General features: G+C 37.1%; 1 protein-coding gene across 2 annotated transcripts in view; it reads right to left on the bottom strand.

Moving 5' to 3' along the window:
• The window catches only part of LOC127660734 (calcium uptake protein 1, mitochondrial-like), an 89,698-nt gene extending 85,104 nt beyond the window's left edge, over window positions 1-4,594 (bottom strand). For both annotated transcript variants that reach the window (XM_052151120.1, XM_052151121.1), the window contains exon 1: window positions 4,420-4,594. The gene's annotated coding sequence lies outside the window, so the exon portion shown is untranslated. The remainder of the gene's footprint in view (window positions 1-4,419) is intronic.
• Between the last annotated feature and the right edge of the window lie 5,481 nt (window positions 4,595-10,075).

The raw sequence follows: 10,075 nt of genomic DNA on the forward strand, positions 1-10,075 counted from the left end.
AGTGAGGGAGGATCACCATTATTTTGTCTTACATTGCAAATGGAAGATGTAGAAAAGGTGAAATTATCACGAAAACAAACTCTCACTCTGCCTGTAGCAATCATACTTGCAATTTATCATCAAATAAGGTGAAATAAATGAAAGCGTGGGATGCGCCTGTGTAAATAACCTTAAGGGTGGACTGTAATTTTTTCAGCTTGCAAAACATCCAGCAAGGAATATTTTTCATCTCTAAAGAAAACAAATTATTTAAAACCTACATGAAGGAGAGAACTCTCTGTGGCGCCCTTTAATCCTGGCATTTACATGTGTTTAATATCCAGATAGTATGGTTGTCAAGATACCAGTATAATACAGTACAATTTCTCGATACCAATTTCGATACAACAACAAAAAATATATGTATTATGCTATTTAACGCACTCTGATTTATTTCATCCCCTTTTCTCGCACATGCCCATTTCCCAATGCGCTATAATTCCTTGTGGTGGTGCATTGAATCACATCGATCCAAGTGGCGGAGCACGAATCTCAGTTGCATCCCCTTCTGAGACAGTCTGCCCGTGAATCTTATCACATGGCCGCTGAATATGCTACCCCGGTGACCTAGTGTGTGTGGAGGCTCACGCTATTCACCGCAGAATCAAAGCACAACTCACCATGCACCCCATCGAGAGCAAGAGCCACCTTATAGCGAATACGAGGACCCATGTGACTCTGAGTGCATCTCAATCAGTTCGCTAGTCCAGTAGTCGGCCATTTTTTAGGGCTATCTCATATGCAAAATCGTTCCAGTGTACTGAAACCTTCGCTGGGCCAATTGGTTGCTTAGGAAGCCAGGATGGAGTCACTCAGAACATCCTGGATTCGAACTAAAGATTCCAGGTGTGGAAGTCAGTGTCTTTGCTTGCTGAGCTACACAGGCCCGGAACACACTCCTTAAGCCTACTTAATAAAGATGTTTCCTTAAAGGAATATTCTGGGTTCAATACAAGTTAAGCTCAGTCGACAGCATTTGTGGCATAATGTTGATAACTACAACACATTTTTGACTCATTCCTCCTTTTCTTAGAAAAAAACCAAGGTTACAGTGAGGCTCATACAGTGGAAGTGAATGGGGAAAATTTTTGGAAGGCTTAAATGCTGAAATGTGAAGCTTATAATTTATAAAAACACAATTCTTCTGATAAAACGTGTATTATTTGAGCTGGAAAGTTGAATAAATCATAATTTTTACAGTCATTTTAGGGTTTGTTGCTATTATATCGGCATGGCAAAGAAGTTTAAATTTACACAAAGTGATTTTCTCACACTATGTCATGTTAATACACATATTGTCTTGTGGCCATACTTTTGAAACAGTGAGTATTTTAACGTTTACAGACTGACCCCATTCACTTCCATTGTAAGTGCCTCGATACAACCCAGATTTTTGCTTTTTTAAAGAAAAGGAGGAACGAGACGAAATACATTTTTGTGGAAAGCAACATTATGCCTCAAATTTGTAATGAATTCAGAACATTTAACATATTTAGTAAAAAAATATAATATATTTAACAAGACAATACGTGTAATTTTATGGTAAAATATTATACACCTTTTTTATTTTTTTTAGATGTAAAAGTAAAATTTTACTGTATAATTACCAGTAAAAACTATTTTGTTTTACAAGAGAATACATGAACTTTTGATGGTAAACTATTGTTAAAATGATGGTGAAAATCAATAATCTGGTATTCCCAAAAGTCCCTGCGTGATCAATCAAACTTCATTACATTTTATGGGGTTAGCTATGTTTCTATTATTTTTAGTATCAGTATCATGTACATTAGGGTGTTCGGTGTTATATTGAGACAATGTTTATTGCATTATTTTAGTGTCACATGTGTTACCCTGATTGTGTTTTGTTTTTGTGTGAGTGACACTGTCTCTGTTAGTAGGGCCCTATGATTTCCACACAGAGGAAAACACGGACGGAATCGTGGAATCCAGTCACAAAAACAGAATTAACTATAAAACACGTAATGTCACAAAATTTGACATTTGGGATCAAATGAATATGTAAATGCACAATTCATTAAATTAAAATCATAATATGTCCCAGTGTGATGATTAAAACATAAAAGGCTGAGATTTAATGAAACAAACATACGGTTTGCATGAGCTGCGCTTCAAAAGTAAGTCACTGCTTACACAATAACCACGTCAAAAATGTGCTGAAAAGTTTGCATTTATTCACTCTTCTTGAAGTGTCAAAAGAATCGTGTCTCATCTCTTCAGGGTCTGTAGTGCTTGTAAAAGCATTGATAACATGAAACTGAACCTGCAAATATCCTGATTATATTTGTTTCTATACAGCTGTGAGTCGGCCCTCTCTATCACGAACAGCATCAACTCAGATTGTTCTTCTTTTGCCAATGATGGCTCAAATCTCGAATGAGAAGTTCAAATCTCTGAACAATTTGACTCTTGTTCACACCAGATTTAAATTTTTTATTTACTTGCACAGGTGTGCAAAAGAGTACAATTGTCAACAATTTGCATAATAACTAAATACACATGTCTTGCTGATTAAAACTGACTCAGTGAAATTGTCACTCTTCACAACTTCTTAACATCAAAATTATGCATTTAATTATCCAAATCTGTCAGAAATACATATATATATATATATTTATTTATATTAAAAGTGTTATGTGAATTACTAAATTGTCCAGACACGCAATAAAGTCGTGATGTCCTATAAAACAATTGTGACAAAAGCACTTACAGTTTAGACTAGAGAATGTTAAGACTAATCGATTGAGAAAACTGTAAACGTCTATTAAGTTGATTAGACATTTAGTTTAAAATTCAGAGAAAATAAAATGGAAAACACGGAATTTGGGGGTTGAAAAACTGATTTCATAGTGCCCTATTTGCGCCAGACAGTGTGCGTGGACCGAACTGAGTCAGTGCTTGGTTCTAGCGCTACTGCTGAAACACTGGAATCCTGATATCTTGTTTTATTTAAGTATTGACTTGGTACCAAAGTACTGGTTCTTTTAGCATCCTTACCAGAGAGCATATGGGTATTGTTTAGCTGGATTGCAGCTCCACTGTCACTGACAGGCTGGGCATAGAAATGCATAAATTCTTCAACTACAAACTCTTCAGACATGTTTAGTAAGTTCTGTTCTCTGTTTTGTGTGCAGCTGTGTTGTGTTCTTTTGTCGCTAATCGCCGTGGAGGACAGTGTTAAGATAAACAAAACAAGTTTTTTCTTGAACGCCCCAATGTTGCATCCACTTTAGGGGGCTGTGTGAACTGTTGCTCTCGTGCCCTATCATGAATGTGCACATAAGATCAACAGTCAGCCAACAGTTTCACTAAATTATACATTCGATTTTGGTTTGTATCGCGCCAAAGCTTATCGTATGATTTCATAACATTCAGGAGTCTCATGTAATCATTTATTAGACTTCTGAATTATACTTTTGTGTACTTTTGAAGCTTGAAGAAGTGGTCACCATAAACTGCCATTGTATGACATCACTGATCACAACAGTTTTTCACACTTTCTCCCTTCGTGTTAAGAAAAAGACAGAAAGTCATATGGGATTATAATAACACAGGGGTGAGTAAACCATCACTGAATTTTCATTTTTGGGTGAACTATCCCTTTAACAGCGGCATAACTTCAAGTATACATAAAACTTGTGATAGATAGTCACAGAGCAGACTATAACTTTCTATCTTAGACTGCAAAAATATTCAGCTGTCAAGGTGTACCTTTATTAATCCCACAGGGAATACTTATTTTTAGAACAGCAAAAAGTACCATGGTGCTACAATGTAAATACATGAATGCACGATGGTCTCGGATTCTATGGTAACACCACAGTACTTTTTTCGAAGGGACATGAGACATCTACGGATATCAGTACCACAGTCTCACAGCAGAAATTAAAGAAATATCCCTGTTCCTGACAGATAATTAATATAATGTTCAGTTAACACGTTCTAGGTTGCGTTACTGTCGTCATGGTGTCAGTGCTGTCGTCACTATAAATAAATAAAACAAGCTTAACAAAGATAGCACAGCATCACAGGTAAAATATAAAAGTCCAACACAAATCCTCCATAAATGATCCAGAGTATATTATGATCAGCATCTGGATCAGGTGAGACACGCAGCAGTATTAGCCTGAGCTACAAAACGACTGCATTAAACTGCTTCCTTTTCACGCACACGCCGTAAATTAAAAAGTTTGGGATCGCATACTTGCATTATTAACCTCCTAAACTGTAATGTTGTTGTGCAGATACGATCACACGACAGCCCACCCACATGAATACACACGGACATTTGCTATCACGCTAGCAGCTTTAGCAGCGTCGCAATCAGTGGAGAGTTAAAGTGATCAGACATATACTCACTCTGACAGACTTCACACGATCCCAGTTAAAGTCCTGCTTAAGACTTGTCACTGAATGCTGAGATTCACCTCCGGTGTGTCGTTAATGTGTGTCGTATTCACGTTATTCGCTGAAGTTCCGCGTCTACGGAGGCCGAACACATTCACTCACAGACTCACGCCCCACAATAAACGTCAAGAGACGCTCCTCTCATCTCTGTCACTCCCTTCTGTTTGTAAACACTGTTTTTCATGGAGGATGTGCCTGCGAAGCAGCAACTGAAGTGTGCTTTTGATATACATTTAACAATTGTGCGACATTCAGGACATTTTTGTCTTTTTCATTTTTGTTTTTCGATCAAATTTTGAGGTGTGTATTTTGGGGGGGATTTTGATATTTCAACCTCAGTTCCTATAATACATCTATAATACACTGTGTACACAAAATAGTCACACAGGACCTTAAGGGCAAAAATTTCCCCTATGAAACAATTAAACCTGCAATATTTGACCCCAGTGCCATTAAACCATAAAATCATGAATTCTACGATATTATGCTTTCATTCCGGAGCCCTGGCTTCAAAAGTTTAATTTTTAATATTTTCCACCAGATGGCGCCATTTTTATTTATTTTTTTCAAGTTTAGCATATGGAGCAAATACATACTTTTTTCCTATATTCTGTTTGCTGTATTAAAGAACACTGCAGGCCTAATGAATAAATTATGTAGCTAAAATTGTGTGGGTGTGTTTTGTATGTGTTATTGAGAAATTGTTTGTGTGTGTGTGTGTGTGTGTGTGTGTGTGTGTGTGTGTGTGTGTGTGTGTGTGTGTGTGTGTGTGTGTGTGTGTGTGTGTGTGTGTGTGTGTGTGTGTGTGTGTGTGTGCGTGTTTTTGTGATTTACGAGGACAATTTTGTAAGTTACAAACTGGTAATTACAAGGTTATTATGCTATAAATGTGATTTATGAGGACATTTCTAGTGTCCCCATAATTCAAATCGCTTAAAAATCATACTAAACAATGTTTTATTGAAAATGTAAAAATGCAGAAAGTTTTCTGTGAGGGTTAGGTTTAGGGGTTGTGTTAGGTTTAGAGGATAGAATCTATAGTTTGTACAGTATAAAAGTCATTATGTCTATGGAAAGTCCTCATAATGATAGGTAGACCAACATGTGTGTGTGTGTGTGTGTGTGTGTGTGTGTGTGTGTGTGTGTGTGTGTGTGTGTGTGTGTGAAAACAACAGTGGTATTACATAAACAAACTGGCATTTAAAGGGATAAAATCCTGAAAATGAATTAATATTTGGTAGTTATGATCAGGACTGATGTTGGTTAAAAAAATTAACTAATTGAAAGTGGAAAATAATATTATAATGCTTTGGTACTATTATTACAAGTATGTGGTAAAACCTCATAAGTGTTAGAGTTCATCAAAAAGGTTGTTTTTTCAAACATGTAATCACTTGTTCAATTGACTAAGTACAACACACTAAATTATACAGTAACGTTTTCACCACACCCACCTTTCATATGAAGTAATTGTCTTTCACAATGCAATGCTCACAATACTTTTGATATGCTTCTCATCTGATTTCCGTGAATACATTTGACCAACACTAAATCCAACTGCTCTTAATGGTTAATCACTGAACTGTTTGGTAAACATATAGATTTGAAATTGGTTTGTCAGCTATACAGTATATGGATTTCAAGAACAACACAAATAAAATGTGTGTTTGTATGAACATCTAAATTACATGATACACATCATGAATACTCGTTATTGCTAATTGATTTCACAATTGCTCACCATATAAAAAGGGGGGGGGGGTGTAAACACTGGCAATTTCTTTCAACATGGAGCAGGATAGACAACAAGGAATAGGAAGAGCTTATGGACAAATGATCCATCAGAGAGCTGGGCATGGGCACCAACAGAGAGGTCAGATAGGTGGGCATGGGATCCGTCGAATGGTTGGTCGTCAGAGAGAGGGAGGCAGAACTGTTGTCTCTAATGAAGTCCGGGCCATCATCGTTGATCATGTGGTGAACTGAGGCCTTACTATGGCAGTGGTTGCCAGATTAGCTGAACCAAATCTAAAAAGATCAACTGTCAGTTATATCATCCGAACGTTTCGGCAAGAAAACCGGTAAGCCTAGAGGATATATACTATGCTTTACCATTACATTTACAGTAAATTGTAATGCATGTAAATTCATAAAACGTGTTACAGTATTCTTACAGTATACTCTCTTCTATGCTTAGAATAGACAGAAAATCTCATAGTGGTGGCCGTGTGTTAACTGACCAGCAGGAGTGGTTAGTGGTGGAAATTGTGAGGGCCAGGAATGATATATGGCTGTCGGAAATAAAGCAGGCATTTGAGGAGAACAATGTCACATTGGCAAATGTGTCATCCATCAGCCTACCGACAGTAGCCCACCTTTTAAGGAGGCACCAGGTATCAATGAAACCATTTACCTGGTGTCTTTTGAGAGAAACCATGTCCGCGTGAAACAACTGATGGCTGAGTATGTTCAGGTACAGCACTATATACTGTATTACAGTTTCTAGTTGATGCTTTGCCTACTTATGTATATTGGAACTACACTCTAAAAAGTGTCTATTGTTTTAGAGGTTGATGGTGCTTTTACATTTTTACATTTTACAAGTACATTTTTGTAGATGAAGGGGGCTTTAACCTAGCTAAAACACGTCAACATGAACGGAACCTTATCTGCCAACTGTCCAAGTGCCTTGACAACGTGGAGGAAACATCTCCATGTGCGCAGCTATCTCTGAAGATGGTGTGGTAGAACGTAAGCCATTACTTGGCTCCTACAACGCTGCACATCTCATTGAGTTTCTCAAATGGGGTCACGTATGTAATTGTGTGGGGCAATGTCAGGTTCCACCGTGCAGAGGTGGTTCAAGCATGGTTTCAGGCCCATCCCCGATTCATGAAACTCTCTACCTTCCCCCATATTTCCCTTTCCTCAACCTTACAGAGAATTCTTTGAGTTTTGGTGATTAAACCATATTTGCTCATGACATTTCACAAGAAACCTATATTTTGAATCAATGGATGTGTAGTATGAGATGTTTTCATCCAAATGAATGCACAATGGCAAGTCCTTGAATAAAAGATTGGCTGCGTTACAAGTGTGATGAGTTCTGTACAAAGAGTTGTGAGATTTTTGCCATACGTGTGCCACACGTGCTTGATGTAGGAGTCACGACTTGGAAAAACAAGGTGCAATAGTTGTGCTTAGTACAGTGGTTCTCAACCAGGAGACCGGGACCCACTAGGGGGCCTCACTATCACTTAAAATTAATTTGAAATAAAAATGATAATAATCCAACTTAATTAAAATGCTAAAAATACTTTATGATGTATGCCCACAAATTATAAAGACTCTTTCTGAAACTTCTAGAATCCAAAAATGATCCATGATTAATTATTCTAATCAGACAAATGTCAAGTTTTGCAATATTGCCTTGGACAGTGGGGGGCCTTGGAGTCAAAAAGGTTGAGAATCACTGACTAGATAGATACCCCTTTTTTGTTTTTTTTGGGGGGTAACCAGATTCGCCAGATTAACCTATGTACATAGTATTCCAAGTACTTCAAAAAAATACAGTGGTACCACCAAAGTACAAGACCAAATTTGAATCCAAAATTATTTAGTGATTTTTGATTTTTAGTCAATTCACTTAGTGTAAAGAGATACATTCTGTATTTTTCACACATACGAAAAAGTAACATGGCATAACCACACTTTTTAGACATTACCATAATGGCAACCCCATGGTAATCTTGGTACCTTAGCGTACCATGTAAACACTATCTTATGTAAAAATAGATATTGTATGAGTCTCAATACCAATTTCGATATCACAGAACAAATGTGCTATGTGTGGCCCAGTGTGATTGTTAAAGCACAAATGCTGTGATTTAATAATATAAATTATGTAAAAATAACATTTCAGAGTGGAATAATGCTCCCATCTGTCATCTCTCATATAACGTGAATGATTCTTATAGTCTGTGGAGTCTCCAGTGTATGAGCGGTCTGCTTCACACATTCATTTAAAGCTCATGCAGCTCATGCAGTCTATGATTGCAGAATTTCACGGTTTAATAAACACACTAGGACATATCATGATTTTATTTTGGTTAGTTTTGCATTTCAGTACAAAAGGAGTAAGAGAGCACACGCTCAAATAAGCGTGTTAGCATTTGAAAGCAGTCTTGTTAGATTAAGTACTGAATTAAGTCGGTGCTCAGTACTACCGGTACTGTAGAATCACTGGTGTCGTTATATCTTTCTTTTTAGTACCAACTTGGTACTGGTTCTTTTGACAACACTACTAGTAACACAAAAATTCAAAGGATCACATAAAATCACATTCCGATTACAGTCATGATCTTCTTACTGTTAGCAAACCCCACTTCTCCCTTCTCCTTACACACATAAACACACGAACACACAGTCTTGACATTTATTTCAGACACTAAAACTCATTTGAATTGTTTGTGAAACCACAAGGTTTTTGTCCTTGTTATGTTGCCATATTGGCCTGTCAAAGTTCATCGGCCTGCTGGAAAATCCAGATAAACCAGCTTTTGATGGTAACGGGTTTTACATGGTGCCTAACTGATTAAAACTGGTAATTTATGGTCATTAGCTGGTTTAAGATGTTGAACAGATGGACTTACAGCAGTGGCCCAAGATCAAGCTGGTTATAGAGCTTGTAGACCACCTTGCTAAATCAGTACATACCTGGGTGAGCTGGTTAACCATGTTCCAAAACACAACATAATCACAGGCTGGCACGACTTGATTTTTCAAGCAGGGCAGGATCTTGAACTCTCACATTTTGATAATAACTTGGTGTGGGGTTGGATATTTGAAGTGGCAGATTTGCTTGACTGATTTAATTTTCCCCTTCAAGACATTTTGCAGACTCACAACAAATGTGTCTTGAGGTGGCTCTGTATCAAAGCACAGCATTTTTGCACACAACACAAAGTGCAAGTTTAAAGGTGTATTTTTTTCCTCATTTAAAAAGTTTAACTTCTAAGGATATTAAATGTAATTTTGCAATATATGTAGGAAATCATGAGCACTCACATTAAAATGAAGACTCGAGTCATATCAGTAACCATAAAAAAGCTGTTTTATTCTACATGGTGAGGGTCCGCACATGGGGGCGGCCATGTTAGAATCACATGACCAGAGGAATAATACTCGCTTAATCTCAGTAACCATCCTGTTATTTGACACTTTCACTCATCGATTAAAGTAATCATGACTGACTGCAAATATTACATTTCAACAATGGCATCTGAAGCTGATTTTAAATGATGCTGCATCCAAGCCACTAGGTGTCAGTGTAAGGCCAATATGACACAAGGATAAAAGTTTACTAAGTGCAACTTTAAAGGAAAAATTCTGTCATTTGCTCGCATATTGTTACATATACATATTGTTCCAAACCCAGTTATTTTTTCTTGCTTAGAACTTAAATAAGAAAGTGAATGAGGGCGAAAAGGCACCATAAAAGTATTGTAAAAATAGACCATATGACCCAGGTGCTATAATCCAAGCTGGATACAAAGATTTTCAGAAAATAGCAACTTATATTTTCATCAGTTATTTGCAGGATATTCTG

The sequence above is a fragment of the Xyrauchen texanus genome, chromosome 20 (genome assembly GCF_025860055.1).
Source record: "Xyrauchen texanus isolate HMW12.3.18 chromosome 20, RBS_HiC_50CHRs, whole genome shotgun sequence".
Taxonomy (NCBI): domain Eukaryota; kingdom Metazoa; phylum Chordata; class Actinopteri; order Cypriniformes; family Catostomidae; genus Xyrauchen; species Xyrauchen texanus.